Genomic DNA, 25,579 nt, shown 5'->3' on the forward strand with positions numbered 1-25,579 from the left:
GTGGAAGAAAATATGGAAACTCAATTTTCCAACAAAAGCATGTCTATTTTAAATTGTGTGTCCTATATAACAAGATCCCTAGAGGGGACAATTTAAAAAAGAAGAGTTTGGTTGGTCCTAGTTGGTATTCATCACGCAATAATTATGAGGAATCAATGGATCATCTAATACTCTCATGTAAATTTGTTATAGGGGTATGGAATTTGATTAAAAGTCATATAGGGTTTGTGCAAAGTTGGAAGGTAGAGTCTTTGAATGATGCTTGGAAACTATGGTGGGAGGGGGTCTCCCCTAAGGAAATTAGAAGGTTTTCTCCTCTCATTAAATGGGGTAGATGACACTCTCAGAATAAGGAGATTTTTTAATACAAGCCATTTTATCCTGACAATGTGGCTTCCCAAGTTTTCCTAATTTTGTCCCTTCTTCCAAAGACAATATCAATTCAAAATCTAAGAAACATCATTGTCGAAGAGATAGACTGATCCATCCCCTGGGCCTGCTTTGATGGGGCCTATTCACATATGGGAAACTGTGCGGGGCAGGGGGGGGTGTTCTTTGTATCTAGGAAAATAATTTCTTCAACCATCAAAGTGGACTAGGCATAGGATCAAATAATTACATCGAAATTCTTAGCCTTAAGATCCTACTCCATTTTTTTATTGGGAAAAATGTCCTGCATATTTAGATTTTTGGTTACTCTATGATTATGATAAATTGGTTCAACAATGTACAAAGATGTCATGAACACACAATGAATCCTATATTAGAAGAAATTTTATAACTTAAACATGCTTTTGACATAATTTCATGTCATCATATATACTAAGAAAGAAAATGAATGACTGACACCCTTTTTAAAGAAGGCACTCGACAGACTATGGGTACTTGGAAGATCTTCGATAGACTATGGGTACTTGGAAGATCACAAGAAGGATAAGGGATACATCTTCCAAATACTACCGTGGGCCTTCATGGAGGGTATGCAAAAAAATCATCCTATGAACTGAATCCATGCTTTTATTTATTTTGTTTCAACCGATATGTAGATATTTTGATGAACAATGTATATAGACATATTTATGTAATTTTTATAACAAGTATACAACAGACTTGATAGGCCTGTAAAAACATATCTAGTTTAATTGGCTTCTAGTACTATGAGAGGATCTTGAAGACCTCTTATGAATACAGAGATGAAGTATACATGTTGATATTTTTTTCTTTTTTGGGGGGTGATATATATTATGGTTTTTTGAATGCATAGAGGTGCATTTGCAAAATGTAATTTCCATTATAATTAATGAAAAGTACGATTTTTTCCTAGAAAAAATAAAGAATCAATGAATAAATCAAATTAAATTACATTTTTGATGTAATTTAATAATTAAAGTTGGTCTTTTTTTGGGTTTTTTTTATCCACTTTTATAATAGAGTTATGACTAGTCTCATTTTCTAGGTATTAATAACATTTATGGCTAAAAAATGCTTACGGTCTATTTCAAGAAAGGTGATTGAGGTGGATATTGATGGCCACCCGACTATTCCACTTGAACCCCCACCACTGTTTCTTTCAGTTTTTCAGTTTCTTTAATTGTAGCACAGTTTACTATTTTTGGCAGTTTTTTGGGTCTTGAACTTCCGGAGTTGTTTTGAGGCCCTAATCGATGTTTTGTTTTTGGAAAATGGGCAAACATAATAATTTCACTGATTTTGGTAATCAAAATTCGTATTCCTTGAATATATATTTCTAACGAGGTATTATGTGTGTCAAAGAGAGACCGTATGCCAAAGTTACGACCTAGGGAAGTTGATGTACCAATTTACCCAAACATGACCCATAGTTTTGGCGCTTCATCTCCTAGGGGTAGGTTTTTGGATGTTTAGGGTTTTATATTGTTTCTCAATAATAAATAAGCCTTTGAGCCTCATTGTAACACAATTCATAGGCTTGTAGCTTCCACATCTCTTCTCAAAGATAAGCTACCATCGCCTGAGCTAGTTTATTTCCATTTATGTATGTAAGCATATTTCAATTCATTGATATTAATGAAATGAAGTTTTATTTCTGTTGCATCTTTGTGTATATGTATATTTTTGTATCTTTTTGCGTTCCTGCATAAGTCTAGATCAGTGGTATAAGAGTGGTATGCTCTTTCTCTCGTTTTCTTTGCATGTCCCCAATGAGGTCAGGGTATAAGGAGTTAGGGATAGAACTAGTTGAACCTTTGCAAGACTAGCCTCGCAAACCTCAACGACCTCCCATGGAGGAATAAAAGAAAGATGAGGGTGCAAGAGATCCTTTCAAAGTATTTCTCGAGGAAGCCCTCGAGTCACAAAGGAACCCGATGATCGATAACATTTCCTAGATCCTTTGACGATTACCCACAAGTGGCGCATCTTCATCCAGCAACCACTGTGGAGGCGCCACTCCCTTTAAGGTACAAGTTAACTTTGACATTCCCATATTTCAGGGTTAGATAGATGCAAACATTGTGGATAGATGGTTAAATCTGTTGGAAGGATATTTTTCAGTTCATGACTTTTCCAATCGAGAAAAGATTACTTTTGCACTTCTCAAAGCTTCAAAAAAAGGACAAGAGGGAATCCTCACTATTTTCAGCCGGACCCACTTGGAATTCTTTCTGAAACACCATCAAGGAATAATATTACCCTATTGATGGGTATCAAGGATTCTAAACAGAATTTGGCGCTCAAGTACCGCGACTATATACAAAAGTACATCTAGAAAGAGATGGAGTTCTTGGACATCTCCTCGCTTGGATCTTCCTATCGATACACTGTCAAGATAAAGCATAAATTTAAACAGAAGAAGAGAGGCTTTGGATCTGTGAATCCAAGGCAAGGGAAAGGCGCCCCCAAGCTGCAAGAAAACATGACATCCAAGGCGGAGTGGCCTAGGACAACCTGCAGAAGCCATAGGTGGAGAAAAAAACCACAAAGACAAAGAAGGACATGGGGAAATGGTGTGAATTCCATAAGATCCCCACTCACAACACAAGTTAGTGCCGAGCCAAACAGTCACTGGCAATCGAGCTAAAGGCTTCCGAATCATATGTATATTTTGACACTAAGTCAGAAAACGACAAGGGGATTGATAAAGGGAACTAGATTATCAATGTAAAGCCTAGTGCCACTATTTCCACCACCAAGATCCATAAGAATGAGACCAAAGATCCAGATGAGGGGGAGTGACTCTTCCACTCACAGATGTGGGTGAAGGGTTCTCAGTTGCAACTCATTATCGACAGCGGGAGGTAAAAGAACCTCATTTCAGTAGAGGTCTTGGAGTGGTTGATCCTACCGACCACACCACACCCACAGTCATACACCATCAAGTGGCTTCACGAAGGGTGAGATCTTCGTGTTAGCCAATAATGTTGCCTTCCCTATAACATCAAGCCCTTCACGGATGAGGTATTGTGTGATGTTTCTCCTCTTGAAGTTTTGGATGTATTATTAGGCGAACCATACCTATGGAAGAGGCATGTTGTGTATGAGTCTAGGCCTCTCATTTTTATTATTACTTTGGGTAATAAGTTATACAGGATACCAGAGGTAGCACCAGCTACTGACATTTCTTTGATCACTTCGAAGCAATGTAGTAAGATCATTTCCTAGACTGAGAAATTTGTTTTCCTTATGATTTACCCTTAGGGCAAGAAGAATTTTATGGCCACGCCTCTAGATAAGGCTCCTTCGCATGACATCAGTAGATGGACAAGGTTGTGGAGGAGTACAATTACATCTTCACCCCACCCATAGGGATACCTCTACACTGTTAGGTCAAGCACTCCATTGATCTGACCTTGGGCATGCGCTACCCAATGGACTGATCTATCGATGCTCTGTTCTAGAGAACGATGAAATCAAGAGGCAGATTTAAGAGTTGTTGCTAAAAGGACACATTAGGACAAGTTCATCACCGTGTGGGAGCCCAACCGTGTTGGTACAGAAGAAGGACGAGACCTAGAGACTTTGTATTAACTATTAGGTGTTGAACAAGATCACTACCCAAAATAGGTATCCCAACCACAGATCGATGACCTTCTGGACCAGGTAAAGGAGGCCAACTATTTCACCAAGATTGACTTGAATTCCGGTTATCACTAGGTACCGATCAAACCCTCCAATGTGTAGAAGACTTCCTTCAAATCTAAGGAGGGCCTTTTAGAATGGTTGGTCATGCCTTTTGGGTTGAAGATTGCCCCTGCAACCTTCATAAGGCTGATGGATGACATATGGAGACCATTCAAAAACTCATTCATGGTCGTGTATTTGGATGACATTATGATCTTTAGCCAATGTTGGGAAGAGCACCTCCACCATATTTGACAAGTCCTCCAAACCTTGCGGCAACACAAGTTGTGTGCCAATTTGGAGAAATGCGCTTTTGGTATGACCCAAGTTCAATATCTGGGGTACATAATGAAGATATGGGTGTGCATGTTGACCCAACCAAGATACAAGTCATTTAGGATTGGCTAGCCCCAACCAGTCTAACATATCTCCACATATTTCTGGGTCTTTCTAATTTCTACCGCAGGTTCATGTTGGGGTTCTCTCATGTCACTTGGCCCTTGAGTCAAGACACCAAGGGAGGAGAGAAAAAAAGTTCTTTTGGTTTGAATCCCAATAGAAGGCATTTTCCCAGTTGAAGCATCGCCTCTTCTCTACTCTAGTTCTCACATTATCGAACTTGCAACAACCATTTGAGATTGAGACAGATGCCTCTGACTATGCTATTGGTGTAGTTCTTACTCAACAAGGGCATTTATTGGCATATCACAGTGAGACACTTTCAAACAGAGTCTGAAAGTATTCCACCTATAAAAAAGAGATGTATTCCATTTTGTAGGCATGTTTAAAATGGAAACATTACATTATGGGGAAGGAAATGGTCATCCACACAGCCCACCAAACCCTGCAGTTCATATAGACACAAGGGAAGTCGCAGAATGATTACCGTCAGAAATGGTCCACATACCTACAACCGTTTCATATAAACATTAAGTACAAGAAGGGAAACACCAATAATCTTTCATACTACCTCAGTCGACTATCGGTCATGGTGCTGACCACTGTGCTTGACTTTTGTGGGAATAAGACTGCGAGGTGGCCACATCTTTACAAGAGCGATCTAGAATTTTGCAACACATACCAGATGTTCCTGGAAGGCAATAAAGTTCCAAATTTTCACCTCTAGGATGCACTGTTATGCCACCTAGGATACCTCTATGTTCCTTCAAGTGAGCGTGCCAAGATGATTTGGGAGAGACACTATAGTCGGGTCACTGGACATTTCAGGGTAGAGAAAATAGTGGCAGTGCTGTAGAAGTATTTTTATTGGATGAACCTTCGACAAGATTTTGGGATGTACATAGATACTGCATTGCCTCCACCATTGCCAAACTAACCATCAAGAATCAAGGCCTTTATACTCCTCTACCTACTCCTAGTCAACCTTGGGAATTCATCTCCATGTATTACATGTCGGGCCTTCCTTCTACTAAGCATGGAAACAATTGCATTTTCATGGTCATTGACAGATTCTCTAAGATGGTCATTTTGGGAGCCTGTAAGAAGAGTATCACAATAGAAGCCACTGCTAAGATCTTCCTTAGATGGGTGTGGTTAAACTCTGGGATCCCACAGTCCATTATCTCAAATCGAGACAGCGGGTTCCTAAGTACATTTTGGTCGAGTCTCTAGTCGATGTTGGATACCAAGCTCACTAAGTCCACAACTTTCCACCCCCAAACTGATGGCCAAACAGAGGTCGTCAACAGGATGATCGTACAAATTTTGCGCATGTACAACTCGAAGCATGCATGCACATTGGATGAAATCCTCCCCTATGTCTAGCACAACTACAATAGAGCTATCCATAGCTCAAATGACCACAACCCATTTTAGGTGGGATTGGAATTCCATCCACTATGTCCCATTGATGTGGCCATACCATTTGCATCTACTATGACAAATTTGGCTCATGTCTAGTCTTAAGCTAACATGGTTAACAACTTCATTGAGCGCATTCAGCGCATCCTCCAGTACGTCCATGACATATTGGACAAAGCCAATTCTAAGTAAAAGCAGCATTATGATCAACATCAGGTGCCACACAAGTTCCAAGTGGGTGACAAAGTTTGGTTACATTTGTAGAAGGAGTGCCTCGCTGGGCCCCACCGCAAGCTACGACCGCTACGATATGGGCCTTACACCATCACTAAGGCTATAGGGTACAATGATTTCGAGCTCAACATTCCACCATTCCTTAGCCTATATCCAGTGTTCAATGTGGACTGCATTCAACCATACAATTCATCATTTCTGGACACATCTGAAATTGCAGAACAACTCAAATCAATAGAGTTAAACCCATACTACATAGAATATGGCACAACTAATTGGATCATGGACACAAAGATCAATAATACTCACCAATAGAAGATCCAACTATATTGGGTTGTCAAATTTGGCCAACTCCTGCACCAAGGCAAGTGGCTCACCAAGGACCAAGTTCAGCAGAAGTTTCCCCATCTCATGGAGGCACTCAATGCAATGGGGGCCACGGCTTCCTAAGGGGGGAGGACTGATTCATGTGGATTTTGGTGGCCACCTTCCAATTCCACTTTGACCTCCACCACTGTTTCTTTCAATTTTTCAGTTTCCTTAGTTGTAGCATAGTTTACTAGTTTTGGCATTTTTTCCGGTCGTGAACCTCTGAATCTGTTTTGAGGCCCTAAACGACATTTTTTTGGAAAATGGTAAAACATGTGTCTTTCACTAATGCTTTCAGTTGAAATTTTTAGTTGGATATATCTTTCTAGTGAGGGATCGTGCACATCAAACGAAGATAGTATGTCAAAGTTACAACCCCGGGAAGTTGATGTACCAATTTACCAAAATGGGGCCCATTAGGGGAATTTTGAGGTCTAAAATGAGCCTCCTAAGGAAATTATAAAATAATAGTGGAAATAATAAAATAATATTAAATTACATCATCAAATTTTAGAGTGAAAAAAGAAAAAAAGAATTTTTCAACTTATCTCCCTATGGGTTTAGTAAAATTTCAAGCGGAAACACTCGTTGTATGAAAATTTTGATTCCTCGTCTAAGGAGTACACGTTGCATACTTTTGATGGACCTTACTACATGAAAAGTGAGAAATACATGAAAAAACATCTTTTCATGTATTTCTCTTTTTTTTTGTTGCACAGTCCAACGAAAGTATGAAACATGGGTACTCCTCGGATGAGGAATTAAATTTTGCATCCAATGAGTACTCCCACTTGAAATTTGAGTAAAACATTAGGGAGATAAGTTGAAAGTACAAGTTGAAAAAGTAGTTTTATTATTTTATTATTTTTTAATCTTTTTACCTTTTTACTCCAAAAATGGTGAATCATCCCCCATGGCTGACATCATCATCTTGAATCCTATTGGTTCTTATAAAGTTTATTTTGGTTGTACATTTTTCTTAGGAGGCCCATTTAGACCTCAAAATTCCCCTAATGCATAGTTTTGGCGCTTCATCTCCTAGGGTTAGGTTTTTGGATATTTAGGGTTTTCCATTGTTTCTCAATAATAAATAGGCCTTTGAGCCTCATTGTAGCACAATTCAGAGGCATGTAGCTACCACATCTCTTCTTAGACATAAGCTACCATCATCCGAGTTATTTTATTTCCATTTATGTATGTAAGCATATTTCAATTCTTTTATATTAATGAAATGAAGTTTTATTTCTGTTGCACCTCTGTGTATATGTAAATTTTTGTATCTTGTTGCGTTCTTGCATAAGTCTGGATCAAAAGGATATGCAATGTTTTCTCTAAGCGCAACTAAAATGTTTGAAATGATGAACAAGATATATCCCATTCCAACTCTCCTTTTTATTCGTTAAAAAGAAAATAATAGGATAATATGCATTTTTCCATTTCAACACAAAAACGTAAACTACCTCTTCTAAAGTTTCATGCAACTCACCACTAGATAAGATTGTCTCCATGCTTATCAATGGTAGATGTTTAACTTCTAATTGAAGCATTGAAATATCTTTTTAATTGACGGGCATGATAACACTTAGCTACACCAATTATAAACATACTAAACGGGAGTTCTTTTTATAGTAATATATTGATTTTAATATCCATTTAGGATGAATTTGAGTGTTTTCTATTATTACTGAATGATTTTTAGTGCCATGTATCATTGTTATAAAATAAAAAAATTATAATCATGAAAATGAATTTATAGAATAGTCAACCAAGTTATCACAAAAGTGTTATATAGAAGTAAAAAATTTAAACTAGAGAATATATAGATAGAAATGTGGTGTGGGTTATGTGTGTTGATGATCCGAATTGGATCCATAAAGAACTGTCAAAGAACCATGATTGTATCAGGTCAGGACAAACACTAAAGAATTCCAAAACAATGATCAAAAGCACCCTGAGCCAGTGACAATGGTAGCCAATGTGGAATAACGAGGACCTCGGTCAAAGCACGCTGACCGAGGCACATGGAGACTGCGCAGGAGGCGGAATTAGCCCCTGGGAGGCTCGGATTGGGAAACAGAGGTGAATTTTGATGCACTAATCGTGCATCGCTGGGCGAAAAGGCTCGAAATAGAGTAGCCCTAAACACTCGGTCACGTGGGGAGCCGAAGAACCACGGGAAAAAGGCAAAAAGGGCTAAAAGCTAACGGCGGGACCCACTCCGAAAATGGCAATATTGATCAAGGTGCCCTCAAACGATAAGCAGTTTTGGATGGAAGAGGAGCAATTCCACTCAGCGAATGACACGTGGCAAGTGGAGGAGAGAGAAAACTGTCGTTGATCATGCACTAAAGGTCGAGCAAGTCAACCGCGCGAAACATGCATATAGCGTTGGATCTGGGGAATCCAAATCAGATGGTTGAGATCACGCTCGATGGGGAAGTGGAATTGATGAAGGATTAAGCCAAATTTGTGAAGGATTTGAGGTTTGTTTGACTGCCATGGTGGAGGAAGACTCATTCCACGAATGTAAGTGAAGAATTCAACCGATGAAGCCGGCTAGCATTACAGGAGGATATGTGGCCACTCCCTGTGAGCCTAATGATGATGTTGAAAAGGGAACTCCAAGTGCAGCTACAGAAGGTGATTTGACAGAGGTGGAAGAGGAACCAAACAAACATGGGAATGAATGGCTTTAAAGCCATGAACTGAGACAGAAGACACAGAGAATCCCAAGAGTAGGATGAGAGACAGAGAGACTAGAATCTCGAGGCGAGGACAGAACATAGAGAAAAAGACAGTGAAGCAAAAGCAGAAGACAGAAGACAGAGGGCCGAGCTGACCAGAGGTAGCATCGAGCACCATAGAGCTTGAGAGATTCAAGCTATCCTAGAGAGGATCTGTTCGGACTGAGCACCACATTGGGCTCTCTCCATTGTAGACCAGAAGGTCACAGAGCTGGTAGGTAGACGAGTCTATGCACTCTAGTGGCTTGGGAAATCCATGAACCACCCTACCAAGCAAATCTGTTTTAGGAGACTTATAGATATTCCTTGCATTGTAATTCTCTGCTTAAGACACAATAAAATAAGGCCACCACTGAGAACTAGACTAGAGATGTAGCCCTGGAGGATAGGGTGAACTCCTTATTAATTTCTTGTGTTCTTGTATTGCTTACTATATTTCTTTGTTGTCTTTCCATTTCAAGTGTCTATGTATTTGCAATCTGATCAATCCATTGCTTAAATAACACAGAACACACACCAGTACATGAGTCTATAATACCTTTATTCAATAAATCTTTTCTGAGGTCACTCATATGGTGATTATCAGATCAAGTGGTATCAGATCTTTAGGTTGTAAGGTTAGACAAGCTTTTGTTGGTTTAGCTGTTGAATGATCACTAGATCAAAGCTCAAATTAGGAGAAGGAGAGTTGGTGGAAACTAATCCTAAAATTGGGAGAGTCTATCCTTAGAAGACAATGTCAGAGGAAGGTTCTGTGGGGCCAGACCCTCAATTCATAGAAAGTTTCCTAGCTATAAATTCTATGGTAGAAGAAATGTATAAGGACTTTAGAAAGCATAAGGTTGAAGACTCCTCGGGTTCTAAACAAGACGAAGAAGAAGATGAGTCTCACTTCCATGACCACTCCAAAGGAAAAGGGAAAGAGGAAAGCTTTCTCACACCTCCTAATAGCCTTGTGCATAATAAGAAATCATCTTTGATTAAGCTAGATGTTAGATTTGACTTGCCTATATATGATGGAGAGCTAACTGCTGAAAATTTGGACAATTGGATTAGACAAATTAATGTGTATTGTAGAGTACAGAACATAGACTCAGACAAGAGTAAGATTTAGTTGGCAAGCCTACGCCTAGGAGGCACTGCCTTGGTTTGGTGGGAAGGCAGAACCCAAGCTAATATGAAAAGACATGGTAAGACTATCTCTGTCTGGAGTGAATTTGTTTATACAATCAAAAAGTAGTTCTATCCATTTGCCCACATGCAACAAGCCATGATGAGTTGGCAAACTCTTTGACAGTTGAAAGGGAAAAGTGTGCAAGGGTATACTCAAGAATTTAGAAAGAGAGAATTGATGTTGGGTATCTCATTAGACTCACCGGAGACTCTTTTGAAGTACATTGGTGGTCTATACAGCTACATGAGGCATACCATCCTCATGTTTAATCCCACTAGTATAGATGAGGTATCTGTACAAGCTACTCATCTAGAAGCTAGAGGAAAGAATGGAAATCCAGAAGTTGGGTGACCATCCCAACCCATTGTAAGCAAGAGCAAGGAGAAAAGAAAGCAAAAGTGGAAAGCAAGGAAGGCTAACACTGCACAGAAGAGAAAAGCTTCATGCACTCACTGTGAAAAGGATGGGCATGATGATGAGCATTGTTGGATTCTGCATCTAGAGCTGAGACCTAAGAAGTCCGAGGGCAAGAAGAACAAGACTGCTATAGCTATTCAGAAAGATTTGGGGTCAGACTCAGGAGATGAAACAACTATTTGAGACAGAGGTATAAAAGGTAAGAATTTTGAAGCATATACTATTAATTATGGTCAATTTGTTATTAATGAAGAGAATGAGAGAAAAAGACATGAGCTTTTCCATATTCAAGTTGTTTCCAAAAATCAAAAGATTGATACTTTATTTGATAGTGGCTCACAAGTAAATTTGATTTTTGAAGCAATTGTAAAAAAAATTGGGATTAGCAACTACAGCTCACAAGAAACCATACCCATTAAGATGGTTGAATGATAAAGCATAACTACAAGTGACTAGACAGTGAAAACTCAAGTTTTCTTTTGGGTCAGCATTTGTAGATGAGGTTGAGTTAGACATAATTCCTTTGGATATATGTGGAATTGTTTTAGGAAGTCCTTACTTGTATGATAGGAAGGCTATTTTCTATAGAGCTGAGAACAAGTATCTACTTGTTAAAGATGGAATCGAATACTTTGTAAGAGCTCATAAGCTCAAGAATAATTATACTCTCATAAACTTAGGGCAGATGAAAAGAATGATAAATTCATGCAAACAATTCTTACTGATGGTTGTAAAGGAAAAGAAACCTGATAAAACCAATGTATTTGAGGGTTGTAATGCTGAACAACAAGCTGATATAGAAAAGGTTGTTTCAGAGTATGATGTCTTATTTCAAGAACCTAAAGGTCTGCCACCCAAAAATGGAATAGTTTATGATATTATTTTGAAGCAAGATATTCCATTGCCTAACATTGAAATGTACAGGTTGTCTACTTTAGAGAACACTGAAATCAAGAAGCAAGTGTAGGAGTTGCTTGAGAAAGGGTTCATCAGGGCTAGCACATCACCATGTGGATCACCAATCATTTTGGTGAGAAAGAAAGATGGCTCGTGGAGAATGTGCATTGATTATCGACCACTGAATAAGATAACAATCAAAAATCATTATCCCCTTCCTCGCATAGATGATCTTTTAGATCAATTAAAGGAAGTTGTTTATTTCACCAAGTTGGATTTGCACAGTGGATACCATTAGGTCAGGGTTGCAGAGCAAGATGCATGCAATACTGCTTTCAAAACAAAGCAAGGATTGTATGAATGGTTGGTTATGCCTTTTGGCTTGACCAATGCTCCTGCTACTTTCATGAGATTAATGAACGATGTACTTAGACCTTTTCTTGATGATTTTGTTATTGTGTACCTGGATGACATTCTAATTCTTAGTAAAACATGGGAAGAACATTTAAAGCATGTTAAGAAGACACTAGAAGTTTTTAAAAGAGAAAAACTTTATGGTAAACTCTCCAAATGTGAATTTGGCAAAACATCTCTAAACTCCTTGGGTCATATAGTAGGGGGAGGTGAATTGAAAATAGATCCCTCTAAAGTGGCAGTCATTGTGAACTGGCCTAAACCTAGGTCTACTACAGAAGTGAGAAGCTTCTTAGGAGTAGCACAACATTGGAGGAAGTTCATTTCTAACTTTTCCTTAATTGCATCTCCCTTGCTTTAACAGGGTTGAATAAGGTGTTTCAGTGGGGAGACAAATATTAGAAAGCCTTCGACACCTTGAAAGAAAAGATTAGTACAACACCTGTACTAGCACTGCTAGATCTACAAAGACCATTTGAGATCCAAACTGATGCCAGTGACTATGCCATGGGAGCAGTGTTGACACAACACAGTAAACCCATATGTTATCATTCTGAGACTTTTAATCCTGCAGTAGTTAACTATCCTACATATGATAAAGAATTGTATGCATTAGTTCAGAGTGTGAAAAAGTGGAAACTTTACTTAATGGGCAAAGAGACAGTAATACATACTGATCATCAACCACTTCAATATTTGCACTCCCAAACTAAGTTGCAACAATCAAGACATTACAGATGGATGGGTTTTCTACAATAGTTTCATTTAGTCATTAGATATAAAAAGGGCATACATAACAAGGTTGCAAACATGTTATCTAGACCCATAATAAATGCATCTACCATACTTAAGCATAATTCTGTACTACATGAAAGCTACATTGAACAATATGCTCAGGATATGGAATTTAAAGATGTATATGCAACTTTGAGTCAAGGCAAAAGAGTAGAAGAATCGGACTATCATGTGAAGGGTGAACTCTTATATCATTGTGGGAAACTTTGCATTCCACAATCTAAGAGAATAAAGATAATTAGGGAAGCACACACTTCTTTGATATCAAGTCATTTTGGGGTAAGTAAAATAGTTGCACAGCTGCAAAGATTTTGTTATTGGCCGAAAATGAATGAGACAGTTTCTAGATATGTAAGAGGGTGTGCCATGTGTGCTAAAAGCAAGCCCAGCAATAGAAAACTAGGCTTGTACACTCCATTACCAGTTCCTTCTCACCCTTGGGAAAGTGTTTCCATGGATTTTGCTGGAGGATTGCCTAAATCTAGGAAAGGTCATGATTATTTGTATGTTGTTGTGGATAGGTTTAGCAAAATGTGTATTTTGATACCTTGTAATAAACATATTATAGCTTAACAGACTGCAAAATTGTTCTTTGAACACATATGGGTTCATTTTGGATTACCCACTTCCATTGTATCTGATCAAGACACCTGATTTGTGGGGACGTTTTGGTCCAGTCTATGGGAACTGATGGACACCAAACTGAAGAAAAGCACAACTTTTCATACACAAACAAATGGCCAGATAGAAGTAGTTAACATGATAGTGATCCAGTTACTGAGAGGATATTGCAGCAAACATCCTAAGCTTTGAGATGAACATTTGTGTTATGTGCAGCATGCTTACAACAGAGCAAAGAATTCTTCTACACAGAGATCTACTTTTGAGACCTGTTTTTGTTTCACACCAAGGTCTCCTTTGGATTTTGTCTTTGGTAAAGATACCATGGTTGATGGACACAGTGATGTGGACAAGGCAACTAGGTTCATTGAACAGATCCAGGAGATCCACCAGGAAGTACAGGAACAACTGGAAAAGAGCCAAGCCAAGTACAAGGCTAGGCATGACAAGCATCGGATGGAGCATAGTTTTCAAGTTGGAGACCAGGTCTGGCTGTATATCAGGAAGGATAGGATGAAAGGTGAAGGTAAAAGGCTAAATCCTATCAGGTATGGACCCTTTATGATACTTGAGAAGATTGGTGAAAATATTTTTTGCCTCGATCTACTAGCTTACATGCACATCTACTCAGTCATAAATGTAGATTGCTTGAGATTACTTGAGATTGTTTGAACCTTCAATGATTGAGGACCCTGAAGAGCAAAGTCAATTGCCTTCCATTGATGACCTGCTACCTGAGTATCTTAATGAATTGCAGGAAGACACAATGCTAGACAGGAAGGTAAGGACAACGCGCACGGGAGATGTTGAGTAACTCAGAATTGGGCTCAAAGGTTTGAAGCCAAGCAGTGCAAAGTGGATTGAGATTGGGAAAGTGAGAAAATAGTACCCTCAGTCGATGCTTAAAAACCAACTTTTGGTGTTCCAAAAACTTTTTCAGTGGGAAGGCCATGATTTGAATTGGATCCATAAAGAACTTTCAAAGAACCATGACTGTATCAGGTTGGGACAAACACTAAAGAATTCCAAAACAACAATCAAAAACACCCTGAACCAGTGGCAATGGCAGCCAGTGTGGAATGACAAGGACCTCGGTCAAAGCATGCTAACTGAATCCCATGCAGACTGCATGGGAGGCGAAATCAGCCCCTGGGAGGTCCAGATCAGGAAACAAAGGTGAATTTTGATGCACTAATCACGCATCACTAGGCGAAAAGGCTTGAAATGAAGTGGCCCTGAGCACTTGATCACGTGGGGAGCTGAAGAACCATGGGCAAAAGGCAAAAAGGGCTAAAAGATAAAGGCGGGACCCACTCCAAAAACGACAGTATTGATCAGGGCACCCTTAAATGGTAAACAGTTTTGGATGGAAGCAGAGTGATTCCAGTCAGCGAATGATGTGTGGCAAGTAGAGGAGAGAGAAAACTGTCGTTGATCATGTGCTAAAGGTTGAGAAAGTCAACCGTACGAAACGTGCGTATGGCGTTGGATCTGGGGAATCCAAATCGGAGGGCTGAGATTGTGCCCGATGGGGAAGCCGAATCAACGAAGGATTAAGCCACGTTTGTGAAGGATTTGAGGTCCATTTGACTGCCACCTTGGAGGAAGATTCATTCCACGAATGTAACTGAAGAATTCAACCGACGAAGCAGGCTGGCGTTAGAGGAGGATATGTGGCCACTCCCTGTGAGCCTGATGATGATGCTGAACAGGGAACTCCAAGCACAGCTGCAGAAGGTGATTCGATGGAGGCAGAAGAGGAACCGAACAGACATGGGAACAAATCACTTCAAAGCCATGAATAGAGATAGAAAACACAGAGAATCCCTAGAGGAGGACGAGAGATAGAGAGACTAGAATCCTGAGGGGAGGACAGAACACAGAGAAGAAGACAGTGAAGCAAAAGAAGAAGATAGAAGACATAGGGCCAAGCTGACCAGAGGCAGCATCGAGCACCAGAGAGCTTGAGAGATTAAAGCTATCCCAGAGAGGATCTATCTGGACTGAGCACCACATTGGGCTCTCTCCATTGTAGACCAGAATGTCACAGAGCTGGTAGGCAGATAAGTCTGTGCACTCTAGTGGCTTGGGAAATCCAAGAACCACCCTACCAAGCAAATCTATTTCAGGAGACTTATATCTAGTCCCTGCATTGTAATCCTTTTCTTAAGACACAATAAAATAAGGCCACCACTAAGAGTTGGACCAGAGATGTAGCCCTGGAGGATAGGGTGAACTCCTTATTAATTCTTGTTGTCCCTGTATTGCTTACTGTATTTCTCTGCTATCTTTCGATTTCAAGTGTCTGTGTATTTGCAATCTAATCGATCCATTGCTTAAATAACACAGAACACACACCAGTACATGAGTCTGTAATACCTTTAATCAATAAATCTTTTCTGAGGTCACTCATAGGGTGATTATCAGATCAGTTGAGGTCTTATCTAGTGTAAGAGTATCAATTAATCATGGTATTAATCAGAACTATAAAAGTACATAGAATACCTCCTTTATATGAAAATGGAGGAGGCCTAGTGCGAATTGAAGATAACTATGAAAAAATTGGGAAGATACAAATCCCTACTTGAGCTTGCAACTCATTATAGCTAGCTCATTGGGAAAATAAGTGTTGGAAAATACTAGCTCTAATACCCCACTTAAGTGAAACGTAGGGACTAAACATAAAGAAAAAAATGGGTCCTAACAATGAAGCCTGATACGGTACATCTTGTAGCTTTTTTTTATCTCCTGTCACACAATTTCTTCAGAAGATATAGAAGCCTCCTAGAGACAACCTCTAGGTTGATAGGAGACCAGTTCCTAGGGCATCTGAAAGGAGTGATTTTGAAGATTTCCTGAGGTCTTTCTGTTGCACTCCATATGTCACGTAATTGGAAAAGGGATAATTCAGGGCTTGGCTCAATAGCCCTTCACCAAGGTAAACTCAAGAAAATAAACATTGGTAGGTATGGCTAATCTCAAAGAGAAATTTCTTGGTTCTGGTGGCTGACACACATGAATATGCAACTTAACATTGTTGTTGTAGTATAGGTGAACAGGAGGAAGGAAAGGAGGGAAATCGATGCAAAGAGCTAGACATAGCACAAAATCCTAAACAACAATCTCCAGCAGAAATATGGAAGAATGAGGAGGTGAAAATGAAGAAAAAGTGGAGCGTGATTTAAGGTCTCAAGCTCTATGCCTCATGAATACATTTATCACCAATAGCATAAATAAATCTTTGTTTACATACGAGTACTAGGGCTATTAAATAACAAAAGTAAAATTGTTATCACATAGGTACTTTTACTACTTAGCAACAAACATACAACCATGGATGGGAGTGAAACTAGTAGCTTCATTGCACGATTTTAGAGGAGGAAAGACATACATGAAGTGATATACAAAGGGGAAAACATATTGTGCATTGCTTCGATTGGAATCAACAAAAATGCTTCATTAGTCTTTGAAGATGGAGTCCAAATCACCGGCCCATTACAATTAACAATTGTATTAGCCTAAGAACCTCACGAACAGACAAATTGAACCAATGTGGAACCACTTCCTCTGCAAACAAAGGGCCTCTAGAATGAAGAATTTGGGAACCTCTCTTAAGTGTTTCTTCCCTCTATTTATAAGGAGAAGGGGAGCTTTGAACAATAGTTACAAAATATCTTAGCTGAGCTCCAGTTACGTAATAGACTATCTCTCTTGGCATGTGAAGGTCTGCTACCCAAATCATTATAAAGAATTTTATTTATTTCTTTAAAATGTAGAAATTATAGAATAAAAGGCATAAAGAAAACTAGATGATGGTTTAATAAAACATCTCCATGTCATTCCTGTGATGGCCTCTGATTAGACCACGTCTTTGCCATGATGTTCCTCTTTAGTTTCTTGGTCAGTTCACCTGTTGCTTTTGCTTTAATTGCTTGAATACCCACTCTCTGGAGCTAGGAGCGATCAACTATCGATTGCTTTCCATAGTGCATAAACAAAGATTGACCTGGAAATATTTCATTGTCTGATTGTGTGGAGCTCCATGCTGAGAAATTAATTCTCATCTAACCTACAAACTACTTCCTGAGTCCCATACCTCCATTTATCTCACTGAAGACTTGCGTCAGAGCACAAAGATGGCTTGTATCACTTCAAGGCAGACCAACACTCCTTCCTGTGGACCGTGGTCCTTGCTACCTTGACCCAGCAATCTTTGACAGCCACCATTACTCCTGAGACCAACTCCTATGTTCCCGCATTCAGTCTTGCAGCTATTGAGCCATACACCTTTAACTCTCTGTATTGTGCTTTTCAGAGAAATTCCATATCACAATCTTCACAGTGGTGTAGAATTATAATCTTTCGATTGCTGACATCTGATATGTGATCTCTGATATATTGCACCTCTGATATTCCTTCCTAAGTCTTCAATCCTTGAACATCAACAGACCATATATTTTGATCTAGGAGTCCATTTTTGGACTTCCACATATCATTAGAAAGTTTGTTCAGAGCACTTTCCACTAAAGAGGGTTCGCTTTAGGCTTTGAGTCCTTCTATGACTTGGAAGATGACTACAAGCTTCTCTATTGTTTTCAATTCTTCTGACATCATTTGGCACCATTCGAACAACTTTGCAATAACTGGTAACATTGGCTCCAACTAGGGACAATTCCTTGCTAACAAGGTGATGAGAACTTACAGACTAGTAGTCTTCACCATTGGGCATGGAGTCAAACATATATTGAACCTATGAAACCAGAAAATTTCCATGGAACTTTATTCGCTTAGAGTCCTTTCCTCATAAACCTAAAATGCAAAACTACAAACTCTAAAAACTGGAAATTAAACACTCACATATTGAGCTTATTTATATACAACTCTTGTTTAGGCATAGGGATGAATTCACCCAAGTCAGGTCAACCTTATAATTATACCAGCCCAACATCTAAGTACTAGACCTTATTCCATTGTTCTCTTGGAAGTCAAATACTAAAACATGCATGCACCACTGCCCCCACACTGATATTTGATGCTCAGTTCTTTTAATCTCTTCCATGAACCTTCTAATTGGGATGTGTTCTTAAAAATAAATGACTAAAATAAGCATGCACCATTTTAAATATTGAGGTAAAACATTTAATACATACCCCATAATTGAGATCGACTGCTGAACAAAGAAAGATGTCGTATAGTCAGCTACTAGATCATGGAATTGATGAGAAAAAGTTATGGTTGTCTCCCTTTCTTGAACAGTTTCCAAGGAGGAATATTTTTTAATAGGCAACCACCGACATTGTTGGGCTCTTCAATTTTGGCTCCTCTTGAAGGATTTTTTTGTTGGTAATATTCTCTCCACTTGTTTGTAAGTAGATCCCTTTAATAGTCTGCAACAATCTCATCCTCCTTTGAATCATCTGAATCATAGATTGGAGAATCTTCATCAACTTTAATATCGACTTCTTGAACTTGTTCGCCATATGAAGGATGCAGATCATAAACTAGATCCTCTTTATTAACCTCTTGGTGGGTCTCCTCTATTTGCGAAGCTTCCCATGACTAGGACTATTGTATTCCTACATTTCTCAACATCCCATCGGAGTCATACGAATTATAAGAAGGAGAATCATCAAATTCGACAGAATGAGATCTCCGAGGATTTATTTGTAGCTTGATGATGTCTCCTTCTTACCTTTCTTAATTTTTGGGTGATGCTTCTTGATTAAAGTATATATCTTCTTGGACTGGAGCCCCACAAATATCTTCAACAAGATAATTAACCTCAGAAATATTTTCAGCATTAAAATGTGCACAACAATCTTCAAACGAAGCACCCAGTGGATATAATCTTTTGCAAAAAAGATTAAATGTTGTGTGAAAGATCTTTAAGGAAGATATGTTGCCATGAGGTATTGTTTGTACCAAACTCTAGCATATTCATCTAAAGAAAGAATGAACAATTTCATTTTCACATCTTCAAAAACAATACCTAGTTGTTCCATGCATTTATGAAAATCATTGAGGTGTTGGTCCGGCCTTCTATCTGTGTTTCCACTAAACCTAGGAAAATAGGTATACCATTCATGAAATAAAGGGACATGACGGGGATAACATGTGAGGAAAATTTGTTGGCCAAGATTGGAATGGCCATTTTGAAAACCCCTTTAGGTGACTGATCTCAAGTTCAAATGTAGGGGAAGTTTTTTGTTTTTTGCATCAGAGCGAGTATGAGGCCTCATGAAAGTCAGGAGGACCAAATAAGGATATAAACAGTGGATTCATCAGGTTGTTTACAGTAAGATTCAAGTAGTGGAGTCACCAAGGTGAGAGATCTTCAACCCAAACTTCCCTTTCTCACCCAACAGCGGGAATGCAAAAATTGTAATACCCAGGGAAAAATGTTTTAATTCACTCCCCGATAACTACGCCTAAAAGATGTTGTAGCTTTTTCTATATTTTATCACACAATTGCGTCAAAAGATATAGAATCCTCCTAGAGACAACCTCTAGGTTGATAGGTGACCAGTGCCTAAGGCATCTGAAAGGAGTTCTTTTGAAGATTTTCTAAGGGCTTTCTCCTACACTCCATATGTCACGTAATTGGAAAAGGGATAATTCAGGGATTGGTTCAATAGCCCTTCACTAAGGTAAACTAAAGCAAAAAAACATTGGTCGGTATGGCCAATCTGAAAGAGAAATGTCATGGTTCTAGTGGCCGACACACAACAATATGAAACTTAACATTCTTATTGTAGTATAGGTGAATAGGAGGAAGGAAAGGAGGGAAATTGATGTAGAGGGATGGACATAGAACATAATCCTAAGCAAAAATATCTAGCGGAAATATGGAAGAGTGAGGAGGCGAAAATGCAGAAAAAGTGGAGCGTGAATTAAGATCGTAAGCTCTATGCATCATGAATACATTTGTCACCAATTAGCATAAATGTATTTGTGTTTACATACAGGTACTAGGGATATCAAATAACACAAGTAAATTTTTGTTACACTGGTTCTTTTACTAAGAAACAAACATACAATCATGAATGAAAGTGAAACCAACAACTTTGTTACATGATTTCAGAGAGGAAAGACATACATGAAGTGATATACAAAGGGGAAAACATACTGTGGAATCAACAAAACTGCTTCATTAGTCTTTGAAGATGGAGTCCAAATCACTTGTCCATTACAATTAACAATTGTATCAGCCCAAGAGCCTCGTGAACAAGAAAATTGAACCAAAGTGGAACCACTTCCTCTACAAATAGAGGGCCTATAGAATGCAAAATTTGGGAACCTCTCTCAAGTGTTTCCTCCCTCTATTTATAAGGGGAGGTGGAGCTTTGAAAAATAGTCACAAAATATCTCAGCCAAGCTCCAGTTGTCTAATCAACTAGCTATCTCAGCGTGTGAAGTTTTGTTGCCCAAATAATTACAAAGGATTTGATTCCTTTCTTTAAAATGTAGAAATTACAGAATAAAAGACATAAGAAAACTAAATGATGGTTGAGGAAAATATATCCTTGTCATTCCTGTGATGGCATCCAATCATGCCACGTCTTTTCCATGATGTTCCTCTTTAGTTGCTTGGTCGGTTCACCTATCGCTTTTTCCTTAACTGCTTGAATTACCCACTTTTTGGAGCTAGGAGCGATTAGCTATTGGTTGCTTGCCACAGTGCAAAAACAGATATTGATGTGGTAGTGTTTCATTTTCTGACCATGTGGAGCTCCATGCTAAGAAACGAATTCTAAGGTGACTTGCACACTGCTTCCTGAGTCCCATATCTCCATTTATCTCACTGAAGACGTGCGTCAGAGCACAAAGATGGCGTGTATCACTTCAAGGAAAACCCAACACTCTTTCCTACAAATCGTCGTCCTTGCTACCTTGACCCATTGATCTTTGATAGTCACCATTACTCCTCAGACCAACTCCTTTGTTCCCGCATTCAATTTTGTGGTTGCTAGACCATACAACTTTGACTCTCTATACCTTTCTCATTGAAGAAATTCCATATCGCAATATTCACAGTGGTGCAGTATTCTAATCTTCTGATTGCCGACCTCTGATATGCGATCTCTAATATATCAAACCTCCAATATTCCTTCCTAAGGCTTCAATCCTTGAACTTCAGCAGACCATAAATTTTGATCCAAGAGCCCATTTTTTGGACTTTCACATATCATTGGAAATCTTGTTCAGAGTAGTTTCCAATGGAGAGGGTTTGATTTAGGCTTTGAGTTCTTCTATGGCTTGGAAGATGATTGCAAGCTTCTTTGATTTTTTGCATTCTTTTGACATCATTTGCTACCATTGGAAAAATTTTGTAGTAAGTGATAATAGTACCCAAGTACAAATTCTCATAAGAGGAGAAAAGAATAAAAACTCATAAAAGAAAAACTCCTTTCCAAAAGGGAGAAATATGTCAGTGATTCGATAAACATGAAGGTGAAATTGTAGATCCCACAATGATCCACTAAATGAAAAGTACCAAGGTCCCCTCCAATCAAGAAGTACGAAAAGTTGAAGCACCAAAACTATGAAAATGAGAGCCATGAAACCTCAATGAGGTTGGTTGATCTTTGAATTAGGAAATATTGGAAAGGAAAAAGGGTGGCAAACATTGTCAACTTCCCCAGAAATGCTTTAAATAAAATAGATGTTGGCAAGGGATTCAAACAGAAGTAACATTGTTAACCAAAAAATGAACAATGATGCCTATATGTATGGAAAAATTAGCTCAAACATGGTACACGAAAATTCATGAAGATGTCCAAACATTGTCACCATCTCAAAGAAAAAATTACTAGAAATATAGGAAATGCAACAAAAAATTTAATATCTATCATCATCAAACTTCCCCTCTCAAACACAATCATAGGAGAGGTAGGAATCAACAGTCTCTATCATCAACAAATTCCCTCCTTGAAACACAACTCAAGGAGCAATTAAAATCAATAAGTAATAAGAGGAAATTTGTACGATTGCATAATCAATGTGACACAACAATATGAATTTTGTAAACATCTATTCAAATGATTCCATGGTCATCCATCAATCTAACCACAATTGATCATGATGGGTAGGATTGGTCCACAGTTGAGCCTTTCAGTTAGTTTTTGCATTTATCTGAATGCGTAAGTACTAGGTTTTTAATTCATGGGTAAAGTCCTCTTAGATGAAGGCTTAGAATTTTGTTTCATAGGCTCAAATATAGGGGCAGAAATAGGACACCCCTATACATTAGCAACTCTCATCTCATCAATTTGCGCAAGATAATCAACAATGGACTAGTTTTCCAATGAATTAGTCTAAACTCCACTTGCAATGAAAGACAACCTTTGGGATTCAATAGGGTTGAATGTAGGTAGTGAATTAGTAGAAATAATATATCCAATACCTACTTTGGATGTTTTCACTTTAGGTGCAATAAGAACATAAATTCCCTGTTCATGTTTTCCAAGTCATCTAGTATATCCCATTTTTCTCAACAATCGAGACCCAATATCAATGGTCTATTTTGTGAAGGTATGTGAAACAAAAGAACCAATATCAACATCAATAGGTGAGCTTCAAAATTCAACAATAGCATTCTCCTTTTGAGCATTATGAAGGTGACTGACTTCAAATTCAAGGTGTTACTTGCATTCTTTCAAGTCTTGAGTGACCTCATCCTTCTTAGTCATTGTTACAATGGATCACAATCTTGTTTCATAGTTTGACATTTGATCCAAAGATCTATTATTGTTTGCTCGAAGAGGGTTTGCTTCTTCACAAAGAAATTACCTTGAGGCTTTCAAATAACAAATCTCCATAACTCGTTCATTATTTTTTTCCTCCAACTTGCAAACTTGTTTCTTCAAATTTGAATTTTTTTGGTCAAACAAGGACTCAACTTCTTCCTTATGTCATTAAGGAGGTAAATATTTTCCTGAAACTCATCTACAATATTTTGGAGATACTTTCCCATGGATGAATCGCGTGGCATTTTCTTGTTGCAACACAACAACAATGGATTACAAATGAATAACCTCGTTGTAAAGTTTCTTGTCTTCCATTTTCTCATGAAGTTCCTGTAGTATTTTACCCATCCAAGTAAATAAATAACAACATAAAGATAATTGTGCTCTACATGAATTTGAGAAGAAATTTGAACACCCCTTCCATCATTAAAATACAAAAATATTGTTACAATTTGTTTTAATGCAAATAATAATACCATTATTGATAATTTTAAACCATACAAATAATGACATTATTGATAATTTCACATTTGAAAATGACACTCAATTTATTCCAAAGTAATGCATTGCTCCCCACTAAAAACTTTTAAGGACACCACTCAATATTTTATAAATATTCTTTAGGAATTAAACATACTACCCAAAACACTTTCCATAAAAAAAACTTTATGAAGAAGTGACAATCTTTGTTCATGAAGGTCTCTGTCAACTATATGGATTTGGCATCCTGGCCTCCCTCCACACAACAAATCATCAAAACACACACCAAATGTACGGTCAGAACTTACTCTGACCAAAGATGGCATTCTGGAGAAGAAAAAGTAAAAGTGACAATAGTATGGTAGGACTTTATTGCAACACTGGATGAGGTAACCAAAGGAAATGTTATACTAGTAAAAGCCATAGAAGATTTTGATATTGCATAATTCAACATATCTTGTCTTCGAAAAAATCATCACTTGTATATAATAGCACATATCTATCATTGGGAATACCAAATCATTGATCATATTTGATAGAATGATGCATTTTGCCATCAAATTTCAGCATCTATTCCAATAGTGTGGTGTAATAAGTGAGTTGTGCAGAAAAGTCTATCCTCAGAAAACACAACCATATAGAAAAGACAAATCTACATATGACCACAACAATGTAAAGAAACATTCGCAGAAAACAAGATCTATAGGTAGGAAATACATCCAAGATGACTGTCGTTGTTACAGACCAAAAACATGGCCAAGATCCAAGGCCACAATTTGAGCTTAAAAAACAAATCCAAGGGTCGAGCACAAATTGGAAGGAATTATACCCAAGGGTTTATACAAGGAAGATCATATGATTCTTTGACTGAATGACCTTCTGGAATCTAAAATCTACATAAAGATGCCTACTTCTTCTTATGCTTGTGAGTGTAAGGGCTACGTGTTGAGATGATAATACTACTAGCACAACCATATTTACCAAGGTAAATATGCTTGATATACACCGATAGGCATATATCAAGCATGTATATCAACCACATTTTCCAATGTGGTTGATATATGCCGATAGGCTTATATCAACCACATTAATAATTATTATGGGTATTTAGGATTATTAATAACTATATAAATATTAACAACCAGATTATTTATATATATTACTGTATAAATATTATATTAATAATAATTATATAAACTCCTAATATATGTTAATTAATAATAAAATTAGCTCATAATAATATTAGATTATGTTTATATTATTTTAATAACCTAGTAATATAAAATTATTTTTTATAATGATAATAATAATAATAATAATATTTGATTATAATATTATAATAATATTATATTATTACAATAATATACAAATATAATTATTATGATAATAATAATATAATCAATATTATTATAATAAGAACAATGAAGACCAATTATTTATTATTTATGATAATGAATAACTATACAAATAATAGCAACTATATTCTTATATAATTATATATTTATGATTATTATATTAATATTATTATAATAATATAAACTCATAATAATATTAGTATTAGTATTATTATTATTATTCTTAGGCTTTAGTATTTTTAATATCTATCTTAGGGTTTGTATACATAGGGTTAATTATTATCAGTATTTAGGATTATTAATAACTATATAAATAACTATATAAGATTATTAATAACTATATAAATATTAACAACGAGATTATTTCTATATATTATTATATAAATATTATATTAATATTTATATAATAATAAT

The sequence above is a fragment of the Pinus tabuliformis genome, chromosome J (genome assembly GCF_031772625.1).
Source record: "Pinus tabuliformis cultivar Carrire ecotype Pingquan chromosome J, CPIR1, whole genome shotgun sequence".
Classification (NCBI taxonomy): Eukaryota; Viridiplantae; Streptophyta; class Pinopsida; order Pinales; family Pinaceae; genus Pinus; species Pinus tabuliformis.